At 51.1% G+C, this 12,697-nt stretch overlaps 1 protein-coding gene and 2 non-coding genes across 3 annotated transcripts in view; all 3 read left to right on the top strand.

Annotated features, from left to right (window-relative positions):
* The window catches only part of LOC129398196 (glutathione S-transferase Mu 2), a 266,011-nt gene that overhangs the window by 29,303 nt on the left and 224,011 nt on the right, over positions 1-12,697 (top strand). The gene's annotated exons all lie outside the window — the stretch shown is intronic.
* On the top strand, positions 461-624 carry LOC112438740 (U1 spliceosomal RNA). The gene has a single exon (XR_003027103.3). It is a non-coding gene; the product is annotated as a U1 spliceosomal RNA (small nuclear RNA).
* On the top strand, positions 7,116-7,189 carry TRNAN-GUU (transfer RNA asparagine (anticodon GUU)). The gene has a single exon. It is a non-coding gene; the product is annotated as a tRNA-Asn (tRNA).

The following is a 12,697-nucleotide window of genomic DNA, read 5'->3' as shown; positions in this document are numbered from 1 at the left end:
CCAGAAGGGTTCTCTGCAGGACACAGATCAAGTACCACAGTCTTAGGGGGAGACCAGACGCGGGGTCTCTGCGCACCTCCCCAAAGGACAATGGCAGGAGGAAAAGGAGAAAGAGACAGACGTCACTTCCTCCGCCAGCTCTGGCAGCGAGTTGATCGGCTGAGTCGGCGGAGGGTGGGGCGGAAGAGCAGACGGGGACTGGGAAAGGCGCTGTCGGTGACATCACGGATAGGGCGATTTCTATGTAGATGAGGCAGAGCAGGGGCTGCTGCTTCGCCACGAAGGAGTTCCCGTGCCGTGGGAGCGGGTTCAGGACCGCTGGTCGGACCTGAGAGTCCCAGCTGTGTGTCAGGGCTAGGAGGGCTGGGGGTGGGGGGGGGGGGCGGTGCGCGGGGCAAGTGACCGTGCGTGTAAAGGGTGAAGCGTGTGAGGCTGTGGCGGGGCGGAGGTGCAAGAGCTTATACTTACTTGGCAGGGGAGATACCACCATCACTAAGGTGTTTTTCCTAGGGCGAGGCTTATCCATTGTACTTCGTATGTGCTGACCCCTACGATTTCCCCAAATGTGGAAAACTTGACTGTATAATTTGTGGTAGTGGGGGACTACATTAGCGCTTTCCCCTGGTGCTTTTGTGGTGTGAATAGTAGGTGAGCCGTGAGTGTTTTTGTAATTCAGGGTGCGGGCTCGTGTCTTGTGGCTGTGTTCTGTCCGGTCAGTTGTTTCCGTTCGCAACGGTTAGTTTTCGTTTGTGAGGTCATGTTTGGGGACAGCTTAGAACTATCCACTTCCTCTCTTGGGGGGTGAATTTCAGTCTCTGTTGGTTGGGGTGGTCTCCCAGGTTAGCCGCCGCGGTACTTGCTAGGTGGAGCTCAGGGATCAAGCATCGGGAGCTTTCTGGTTTGTTCAGTGCTCCCAGGGCTTCTAACATCTCTTAAAAACTCTGGTGTTTTCTGTCATCCTCGGAGTTACCTCTTAGCCTCTGTTTTTTTTGTTGTTTTTTTTCCCCCCCCTCCCTGAGACAAGTCTCGCTGTACCGTCCAGGCTGGAGAAGTGGCGCGATCTTCCCATCTCAGGCTCCCGAGTAGGACAACCACACGCCACCACACCCGGCTAGTTTTTTCTCTTTTTTTTTCTTTTCTTTTCTTTCTCTTTCTCTTTCCTTTCTTTTTCTTTTTTCGTAGCGGTTTCACCATTCTGCTCAGGCTGGGCTCCAACTCCTGGGCTCAAGTGGTCCGCCCAGCCTTCTGAAGTGCTGGGATTACAGGTGCGATCCATCTTGCCCTGGCAGCTCCTGCTTTTCACCACAGCATTCACGGGAGTTTGTAGGATTTCTGTGCTGGGGAAACGTGTACTCAGTTAATAGAGCCAGGTGGAAGTTGTACTCAGAACTGGTGGTTTTCTTTGGAATGAAAACCGTGCATGTTGGGGGCTCTTAGTGTCCCCGTTCGGTTGTAGACATAACACCCTTGCTTTGTGTAGGGGGAGGGCTTTGCCCGTGCCCTGGTGCCCCGGCACAGGACATCGAGGCCTGCAGATCAGAACCGCAGTCTAACCTATGTCTTGGCGGAATACCCTGCTAATTCTCCCTGGAATGTAAGATGGGAGGTCTTGTGAGGAGGTTTCTACAAGTAAGAAAACAAATTTCCATTCGGTTTTTATTGACAAAATTGAAAATTATAATAACTGAGTCCAGCCTCTCAGATGACAAATGTCTTTTGCACTGAGAGCTGGGAACCGCCGCTTGCCTCAGCTCCTGCGTGCAGGTGCAGCCCTCGCTTCCCTCCACACTTTCTCCAGCGGGTGTCAGTTCCTCCACAAGAGGCAGACAGCGTTCTGCAGAACCACAGCGCTCAAGGCCTTCGAGAGCCAAAAATCTCGGAGCGAGCTGCCCTGTCCTGGCTGTACCTCACAACTGACCTAGAAATGGCCTTTGCTGGGAGCAAAGGGTAGGGGGGAGATGGTCGTCGGAGCTGGGGCCTGTGCACTGGACCAGGTTGACCCACGGGAGGGGAGGTACCCAGAGTCAGAAGGGGGCCAAGCACTGAGACCTCACCATCCTCAATCTCCAAAAGGACTCAGAGAGATGCAGAGACTGAGACAGGCTTCCTTTTTCAAGGAAAGAGAAAACTACTGAGGAAGGCTCCAGGGGCTCTGAACCAAAATCCAGACTTTTTTTCCACCTGCAGCTTTTTGTTTTTATTTTTGCTTGAGAAGGTGTCTCGGTCTGTTGCCTGGGCTGGAGGGCAGTGGCGCAATTTCGGCTCATTAAAACCTCCATCTCCCGGGTTCAAGCAATTCTCCTGCCTCGGCCTCCCTAATAGCTGGGACTACAGGTGCCCGCCATGACGCCCGGCTAATTTTTGTATTTTTATTAGAGACGAGGTTTCACCATGTTGGTCAGGCTGGTCTCAAACTCCTGATCTCAAGTGATCCACCCACCTCAGCCTCCCAGAGTGCTGGGATTACAGGTGTGAGCTACCGCGCCCAGCCCGCACCTGCAGCTTAATCCCATTTCGCTGGTGCAACTTCATCCTTCCGTATGCTCAGGCCAATAAACAGTACTGTAGGCTGGTCGTTGTTTGACCCCTACACATCCTATTGGTCGGAAAATTATGTTTTCTCTTTGGTTAACCGCAGACTTTGATATGCACACTCTTTCTTGGTCTGAAACCCACCCAATAGTCCCATACGTAGATTTTTGGATAAACATAGAAATGGACCCTTCTGATCTGAAAGTTTGAAACTCGATATTTGTTTTATTTGAGTTCCTTCCTTCAGGCCTATCAAAAAAGATATCAAAGAACTGAAAGTCACCCAGACAATGAGATGCCGGACCCCTCACTCATCCTGATTGCTTCCTTGCCCCTCCCTAGTTCCTGTTTTCTTTCTTTTCTTTTCTTTTTTTTTTTCTTTTTGAGACAGAGTCTCCCTCTGCCTCCCAGGCTGGAGTGCAGTGGCGCTATCTCGGCTCACTGCAAGCTCCGCCTCCCGGGTTCACGCCATTCTCCTGCCTGAGCCTCCCTAGTAGCTGGGACTACAGGCGCCCGCCACCACGCCCGGCTAATTTCTTTTCGTATTTCTAGTAGAGACGGGGTTTCACCGTGTTAGCCAGGATGGTCTCGATCTCCTGACCTCGTGATCCACCCGCCTCGGCCTCCCAAAGTGCTGGGATTACAGGCGTGAGCCACCGCGCCTGGTCTAGTTCCTGTTTTCTTACACATTGTCACATTTTTTCCCTGCCATCTAAGCCTCTAGTTTTGGTTGGTCAGGGAGATGGATTTGAGACTGAGTTCTCATCTCCTCTGCTGCAGCACCCTATTAAAGCCTCTTCCTTGGCAATAACCATCTCAGTGATTGGTTTTCTGTGTGGCAAGCAGCAGGAACCCCAGGTCTCTGAACTTTAGCAAAGGAATCTCCTGATAAAGGCGGGATCGATTTTACTGACCAAGCTGAAAACGATCAGACGTTTGAAAGCCTTAATCTCGGAGCCTGTCGGAGTTTGGTCTGCCCTTGAGGCTTTTCTTTGGGCCTACCAGTCAAAATCAGCCTGGCCAAACCTGTCTTCAAGGACCAGGGGCAGGGCCGGCTTCTCCCGCCGGGTCGGCAGCCACCTTCCCCTTCCCTGTGACTTGAAGAGAAGCTTCAGGGGGCGTTTATTCAATTTGCGAGGAGCCCGCGAGGCGCAGGTGCGCGGTGACTCTGTGGTTCCCACCGCACCCGCTGTCCTCTTTGGTCCTCTCGCTGTCACCGGCGGGCAGTAACGTTCCGGGTGAGCTAGGGCTCCGAAGACACCAGGCAGGGAGGGACCAGTGGGTAAGGGCACCGCCCGTTTAGGTCCTGCGCAGGAGGGATCCGAAAAAGGTCTTGAAGAAATAGAAAGGGAGGGCCAGATGCGGTGGCTCACGCCTGTAATCCCAGCACTTTGGGAGGCCGAGGTGGGTGGATCACGAGGTCACGAGTTCGAGACCAGCCTGGCCAAGATGGTGAAACCCTGTCTCTACTAAAAATACAACAAGTAGCCGGGCGTGGTGACGGGCGCCTGTAATCCCAGCTACTCAGGAGGCTGAGGCAGGAGAATCTCTAGAACCCAGGAGGCAGAGGTTGCAGTGAGCTGAGACTGCCCCGCTGCACTCTAGCCTGGGCAACACAGCAAGACTCTGTCTCAAATAAATAAATAAATAAATAAATAGAAAGGGAGAGTTGGAAGTAGATCAAAGAGAAGAAAAGAAATCCTAGATTTCCTGTCTGAAGGCACCATGAAGATGAAGGCCACCTCTTCTGGGCCAGGTCCTCCCGTTGCAGGTGAACCGAGTTCTGGCCTCCATTGGAGACCAAAGGAGATGACTTTGGCCTGGCTCCTAGTGAGGAAGCCATGCCTAGTCCTGTTCTGTTTGGGCTTGATCCTGTAGCACTTGATTGTCTCTCCTGGACTTTCCATGGATTCCAGGGATGCAACTGAGAAGTTTATTTTTAATGCACTTACTTGAAGTAAGAGTTATTTTAAAACATTTTAGCAAAGGAAATGAATTCTGACAGGTTTTGCACTGAAGACATTCACATGTGAGGAAAACAGGAAAACCACTATGCTAGAAAAAGCAAATGCTGTTGAGATTGTCTCACAAACACAAATTGCGTGCCAGCAGGTAGGTTTGAGCCTCAGGTTGGGCACATTTTACTTTAAGCGCACTGTTGGTGGAACTTAAGGTGACTGTAGGACTTATATATACATACATACATATAATATATATACATATTTATGTGTATACACACACACACACACACACACACACACACACACAGGGTCTTGCTATCTTGCCCAGGGTGGTCTCCAACTCTGGGTCTCAAGCGATCCTCTGCCTCCCCTTCCCAAAGTGCTGGGATTACAGGTGTGAGCCACCTCGCCCAGGCCATTTTAATTTTAATTTAATACTTTTAATTTGAATACACAATCCAAAAATCATATAACAAGTACAGGAAACCCACTTTATGCCAAGTTTACAAAAACAGGAAAGATATGTCCATGACAAAGCGTCAAAGTGGCAACATCCTAAAGTACTGAGAGAAAAAAAGTTATTCTAGAATTCTATGCCAAATTGAAATATCTTTCAAAAATGTGACTGAAATCAGGACATTTAAAGACACACAAAAAAATGACAGAATTCACCGAACCACACTACAAGAAATATTAAAGGAGTCCTCCAGGCCTAAGGATAAGGATACCAAACAGAAATCTGAACCTACACAAAGAAACGGAGACGACTGAAAATCGCTATGTACGTACTTGGATGTTGGGGTTTATAACATGTCCAAAATCAAATTCCCTGACAACACTAGCATAAAGGCCAGAAGGGGAGGTATAATGTCACTTGATGGCAGACAGATAAAGATGTATTCTAGGGACCCTAAAGCCATCACTGACATAACAAAAGAAAGAGTTACAGCTAATAAGCCAAATAAGGAAAGAAAATAGAATGATATATATAAAAAAAAACATGTAATCGCTGGGTGCGGTGGCTCATGCCTGTAATCCCAGCACTTTGAGAGGCCAAGGCAGGCAGATCACTTGAGGTCAGGAGTTTGAGACCGGCCTGGCCAAAACGGTGAAACCCCGTCTCTACTAAAAATACAAAAATTAGCCCGATGTGGTGGCTCGCACGGACCTGTAATCTCAGCTACTTGGGAGGCTGAAGCAGGAGATTCGCTTGAACCCGGGAGGCGGAGGTTGCAGTGAGAGCTGAGATGGCGCCACTGCACTCCAGCCTGGGTGACAGAGCGAGACTCTGTCTCATAAATAAATAAATAAATAAATAAATAAACAAACAAAAACTGTGTAATCCCTATGCTGGAGCAACTGCTCTCCAGGCCTCTACCCTATAGAAATATACAAATGGCCAATGAGAAGTGTACAAGAATGATCACTGCCGCATTATTTGTAATCATAAAATAGTAGCGCCAAAGTAATTTCAAAGATACATGAAAATCGTTTTATTTATTTAACAAACACAAACAATTGAACAAACAATGGAAGCAAGTCCTTTTGCCTAAAGGAACACAGAGGGTCATGCGGATGTTGCTCCTCCAAGGATTTCGGTGTTCCCCAATGGCTAGTTTTGGGTCTAGTTCTTCTGGAAGATCTTATTCTTGGGGAGCTACAGGTTCTGGCGTTTGGGGCTCTTTCAGGTTCTATCTCCATTTTCCCCTCAATTCCTCCCCATTCTGCTATAATAAAAAAAAATTCTCACCTCCGGAAGATCCCGCCTGTGCCTCCCCGCCAGCCTTTCAGGAGGTCTGGACGTCTGGTCCACCGCTCCCCGGCTTCTTTCCCCGCTTTTGCTTTTCCCCTCCCCTGCTCCCGCCCTCCGGCCTCAGGACCCGACCACCGCCCAGCTGAGCCCCCGCGGCTCCACCGCGCAAAAGGTGCACTGGAGGCCCTGCCCGTTGCCGCCCCGCGGGGTGCCAAGAAGTCAACGTAAATAAATGCTTTGTAAAAGGAACTTCCCCATGGAAAAATCTCTCATGATTTCCATTCTCAAGGCTCTTCAAAGGACTAAAAGCTAAAAGGATGGATTCATTCGACAAGTCCTAGTCCTGCGCCCTGGTGAGTGCCAGACCCTGCTCCCCGCGAGGGGGACCCACGAGCCACCCTCACCACGATCCCTGCCCTGGTGGAGCCCCCGTGCGGAACACAGGATCCGAAGATGGCAGCGGAAGCTCCGCAGCGGCCCCAAAAGCGACTGGGCAGGGAGGGCACAGGCTCCCTCACTGGATGAAGGCGGCGCAAAGAACGGGAAGAGCCATCCCGGGAGCCACCGGGCGTTCAGCCTCCCTAGGGCCCCCAGGCGGCTCGGGCCGGGGTCTCAAACGGGGCGTTTCCGGGGGTTTCTGAAGCAGGCGAGGGGCAGGGCGGGCGAAGGCCATTCGGCTATCCTTCTGGCTCCAGAATCTCCCAACGTGCAGGTGTCCAACGTGACCAGCGCGACTTACCGCTCCAATCTCTCCGGTCTTCCAAGGCCTTGCTCAGTGGTCCTGCCGGGCGGGCCCAGAGGATGCAAGGGACGGAGGAAGTTTCGTGCGTGCGCCCTTCCTATAGCGCCCAGTAGAACTGACAGTACCTGTCTCTGTGGCGCAATTGGTTAGCGCGTTCGGCTGTTAACCGAAAGGTTGGTGGTTCGAGCCCGCCCAGGGACGCTTGTTCAAGCTTTTAAAGTATTCATGCATTGTCAATCACTAGATAAATGGGGAAGATTTTATCTTCCTGGAGTCCTAAGCCACTAATTTGTGACTTATCCATGTCAAGGGCCAGCCCACCTCCTCGACCGGATTCTTAACCGGGTATCTCCTGAAATCCTGGGTTTATACGTGTGTAACTCAGGAATCCTGAAACAGAGACCTAGGAACCCACTTCTGGTGTGATAAAATTCTAATTCAGTCCGTTATACGCTTAAACGAGTAATTTACATGCCTCCATTTTTTCATATTTTAATAATAGGAGGTCAGTAATATCCCGAGGATGTGCCTGGATTTACTGATTGCTCTATCAATAATGTGACCAGTGGAATCATTCATCATCATAGTGATCCTCTCCATCATTTTTGAAAAGAATATTTTTCCTCACTTTGTGCATGATTTATTTAACCCTTTTCAAAATGTTTTTGTTAGCCAGGCATGGTGGCAAGTGCCTGTAATCCCAGGTACTTGGGATTCTGAGGCAGGAGAATCATTTGAACCTGGGAGGTGGAGGCTGCAGTGGAGGCTGCACCGCTACACTCCCGCCTGGGCAACAGAGCGAGACTCCATCTCAAAAAAAATAAAATAAAATAAAATAAAGTTTTTGAGATGAGGTAGGTTTCATTGTTTTAGGATTACAAAGAATGCTGCAGCCACCTTTCTTGTACACATATCTTTGGTCATTGTGGAAATGTCTACACCGCAGATATTTCTATAGTGTAGGGAAGTTGATGCACTATTGCTACATTATAGGGTTTACATGATGCTTCTAATTTGAGTACATTCTGCAAATGTATCTTTCACGGGAGCCGTACCAAATAATATTCCAATAGCAATATTTATAGGAGGAAAAATGTGCAGAAGTGCAATTGAGCTTCGTGCCTCTCCATGGGGCCCATGTTCATAAAATGGTGGCATTAGCAATTATCTGAGAGTGGAGTTTGTGGCCCTCTGACATCAAAAGCTGAAGCAGAGGACATGAAAACCCTCACTGTGCATCTTCTCTAGTCTGGCCAGAATCATTCCTAGGTCGGTGGTCTCTTATCCGGAGGGAATGCTGCTTGCTTGTTTTGTCAAAATCACAAAACTGAGGGAAAGCATCAGGCCGTTGGTTGATAACAGTGGTGAAGCAAGTTTTTCCAAAGGGCTGGTTTGTTGTTAACCCTTAGGGGAAAAAAAAAGCCTAATTCTTTTTTTTTTTTTTTTTTTTTTTTTTGAGACGGAGTCTCTCTCTGTCGCCCAGGCTGGAGTGCAGTGGCGCGATCTCGGCTCACTGCAAGCTCTGCCTCCCGGGTTCAGGCCATTCTCCTGCCTCAGCCTCCCGAGTAGCTGGGACTACAGGCGCCTGCCACCACGCCCGGCTAATTTTTTTTATTTTTAGTAGAGATGGGGTTTTACCGTGTTAGCCAGGATGGTCTCGATTTCCTGACCTCGTGATCCGCCCGCCTTGGCCTCGCAAAGTGCTGGGATTACAGGCATAAGCCACCGCGCCCGGCCAAAAAAGCCTAATTCTTACCAGCTGGTGCCCTGCAGTTCCAGGCTCTTGGTGTCCCAAACAAACACACCAAGAGCGTGGAACTGCACCAAAAACCAAAACCAAGGTAGGGGCAAGATGATAATCACAGAATGTCACTGGTATATGTTTAGGTTCAAATAGTATTATGAGAAGTGGCAGGTAAAGGAGGTAGGAAAAAGAAAACACATCATGTAATTGACTGTTGTATGGAAATATTTGATGCTGAAAGTTATAATTTAAAACTATAAACCAAATATTAGAAGTGTGTCTAGTTCAAAGGGAGGAAAACCATCAAAAACATTTTTAGTGCAATATTTAACATGAGCTATACAACCCTTCCTAAATGCCAAAGGCACACACAGACACACACACAGACACAGACACACACACACACACAATCACACTCACGAAGAATACAAATGACTAGAACCAAGAAATGTAAATACATTCTGCTACGTATGGTAAACATAGCCTACAATGTGGAAGAGATTAGAAAATAAACATGGAAATGAAATGTTTTTATTAATTCGCATCAGTACCCACTAAAACAAATCAGCATAATCAAATATTATAACACTGAATGTAAAAAACAATCCAAAAGTCCAGAGTGATAGGCAAAAGGTTTTAATTGTATAGATTAAAATTAACTTTGGACAAAAATTAAAACTCAGGCAGAGAATGTTTTCTTCCTTTTGCAACAGCAGACACTAGTAAAAACAAAGGCACAGTAAAAATTGAGACCCAAAATTTGCAGTGTAGAGATATGAATATAATAATAGACACAGGGAGGATTAATAAATGATAAAATGTTTAGAGGATGATCATTAGAATACAGGGTATTTATACTCTTGAAAACCGCTTTCCCAAGTACTTCATTATAAGTAAGGTGTCTCTAAAAGGGACAGATCTCCTAGACCCCTCCTTAACCAAGTAACCAGTCCTGATATCATAATGGTGCTGGACAAACTAGACCTTCTCTGCCCGCAGATGGGCTGAGGTTGGAAACTCACAGCATTGTCTCTGCAGTGTTCCCGGCAAAACGTTTAGGCTGAATTTAATCATGAAGACATTTTCAGACAACTTCAGAATGTAGATCATTGAGCCAGACAGCTGACCTGTCCTCTATAAACAAGTCCATGTCACAACCATCCATGACAACAACAAAAAGATGAGGAAATATTTGGGGTTCAAAATAACTAAAGAAATGCAGCAGGCCAGCCTCGGCCTCCCGAGGTGCCGGGATTGCAGACGGAGTCTCGTTAACTCAGTGCTCAATGGCGCCCAGCCTGGAGTGCAGTGGCGTGATCTCGGCTCGCTACAACCACCTCCCAGCCGCCTGCCTTGGCCTCCCTAAGTGCCGAGATTGCAGCCTCTGCCTGGCAGCCACCCCCTCTGGGAAGTGAGGAGCGTCTCCGCCTGACCGCCCATTGTCTGGGATGTGAGGAGCCCCTCTGCCTGGCTGCCCAGTCTGGAAAGTGAGGAGCGTCTCTGCCCGGCCGCCATCCCATCTAGGAAGTGAGGAGCGCCTCTTCCCGGCCGCCATCACATCTGGGAAGTGAGGAGCGTCTCTGCCCGGCCGCCCATCGTCTGAGATGTGGGGAGCACCTCTGCCCTGCCGCCCCATTCGGGATGTGAGGAGCGTCTCTGCCCAGGCGCCCTGTCTGAGAAGTGAGGAGACCCTCTGCCTGGCAACCACCCCGTCTGAGAAGTGAGGAGCCCCTCCGCCCGGCAGACACCCCGTCTGAGAAGTGAGGAGGGTCCTCCCTCCTCGTCTGGGAGGGAGGTAGTGGGGGTCAGTCCCCCGCCCGGCCAGCCGCCCCGTCCGGGAGGGAGGTGGGGGGGTCAGCCCCCCGCCTGGCCAGCCACCCCATCCGGGAGGTGAGGGGCGCCTCTGCCCGGCCGCCCCTACCGGGAAGTGAGGAGCCCCTCTGCCCGGCCAGCCGCCCCGTCCGGGAGGGAGGTGGGGGGGTCAGCCCTCCGCCGGGCCAGCCGCCCCGTCCGGGAGGTGGGGGGGTCAGCCCCCCGCCCGGCCAGCCGCCCCGTCCGGGAGGGAGGTGGGGGTGTCAGCCCCCCGCCCGGCCAGCCGCCCTGTCCGGGAGGTGAGGGGCACCTCTGCCCGGCCGCCCCTACTGGGAAGTGAGGAGCCCCTCTGCCCGGCCAGCCGCTCTGTCCGGGAGGGAGGTGGGGGGGGTCAGCCCCCCGCTGGGCCAGCCGCCCCGTCCGGGAGGGAGGTGGGGGGTCAGCCCCCCGCCCGGCCAGCCGCCCCGTCCGGGAAGGAGGTGGGGGTGTCAGCCCCCCGCCCGGCCAGCCGCCCTGTCCGGGAGGTGAGGGGCGCCTCTGCCCGGCCGCCCCTACTGGGAAGTGAGGGGCCCCTCTGCCCGGCCAGCCGCTCTGTCCGGGAGGGAGGTGGGGGGGGTCAGCCCCCCGCCCGGCCAGCTGCCCCGTCCGGGAGGGAGGTGGGGGGGTTAGCCCCCCGCCTGGCCAGCCGCCCCGTCCGGGAGGTGAGGGGCGCCTCTGCCCGGCCGCCCCTACTGGGAAGTGAGGAGCCCCTCTACCTGGCCAGCCGCCCTGTCCGGGAGGGAGGTGGGGGGTCAGCCCCCTGCCCGGCCAGCCGCCCTGTCCGGGAGGGAGGTGGGGGGGGTCAGCCCCCGGCCCGGCCAGCCACCCCGTCCGTCCGGGAGGTGAGGGGCGCTTCTGCCCGGCCACCCCTATTGGGAAGTGAGGAGCTCCTCTGCCCGGCCACCACCCCATCTGGGAGGTGTACCCAACAGCTCATTGAGAACGGGCCATGAAGACAATGGCAGTTTTGTGGAATAGAAAGGGGGGAAAGGTGGGGAAAGGATTGAGAAATCGGATGGTTGCCGTGTCTGTGTAGAGAGAGGTAGACATGGGAGACTTTTCATTTTGTTCTGTACTGAGAAAAATTCTTCTGCCTTGGGATCCTGTTGATCTGTGACCTTACCCCCAACCCTGTGCTCTCTGAAACATGTGCTGTATCCACTCAGGGTTGAATGGATTAAGGGCGGTGCAAGATGTGCTTTGTTAAACAGATGCTTGAAGGCAGCATGTTCGTTAAGAGTCATCACCACTCCCTAATCTCAAGTACCCAGGGACACAAACACTGCGGAAGGCCGCAGGGTCCTCTGCCTAGGAAAACCAGAGAACTTTGTTCACTTGTTTATCTGCTGACCTTCCCTCCACTATTGTCCTGTGACCCTGCCAAATCCCCCTCTGCGAGAAACACCCAAGAATGATCAATAAAAAATAAAAAAATAAAAATTAAAAAAAAAAAAAGAAAAGAAAAGAAAAAAAGAAATGCAGCTACATTATCTTTTTACTTTTTTTGAACCCAAAATATCTCTTCTCCTTTTTGTTGTGTGATTTGTGGTGATATGGACTATGTGAAGGAGACAGGTCAGTTGTCCTGCTGAGTGTTCTACATTCTGCAGTGGTCTGGTGATTACCTCCTATGAAACTCAGGCTAAGCGTTTTCTGCAAGAACATGGCATTGTTCATATTCTGCACCGGCAGAGTCCTGGGTGACATGCTGTCTCCTGCCAGTGGCTCCTGACTCCTGTTCTCTACAGGATGGAATTGAGAGGAGCAGGGCTAAGGCCTCTCAATGCTGTTTGTCCATCTAGCTGTGGTCTTCCTAAGTACTGACACCAATTGGAGGCTGAAGGACTGTGGCTTCTCTAACCAAAGGAGCCTAGCGGGTTAACAATTGTCAAGAGCAGTTGGTGGTTCTGAAATACAATCCTCAGCCAAGGATCCCTCCTGTGTTACAGATGGATCAGCTAAAACAAGCCAACACTGAAGACACAAAGAATGAGGTTAGGTTCATTGAAACCAGGGTAACACCTTTGGATGAGCTAAACACAAAGATGACACTGACCTTGAGCAGGCATAGAAGCTCAGAGACATGCCTGCAAAATGAAATCCCTGAGGAATTT

The sequence above is a fragment of the Pan paniscus genome, chromosome 1 (assembly GCF_029289425.2).
Source record: "Pan paniscus chromosome 1, NHGRI_mPanPan1-v2.0_pri, whole genome shotgun sequence".
NCBI lineage: Eukaryota > Metazoa > Chordata > Mammalia > Primates > Hominidae > Pan > Pan paniscus.
This window is presented reverse-complemented; position numbering and strand designations above follow the sequence as displayed.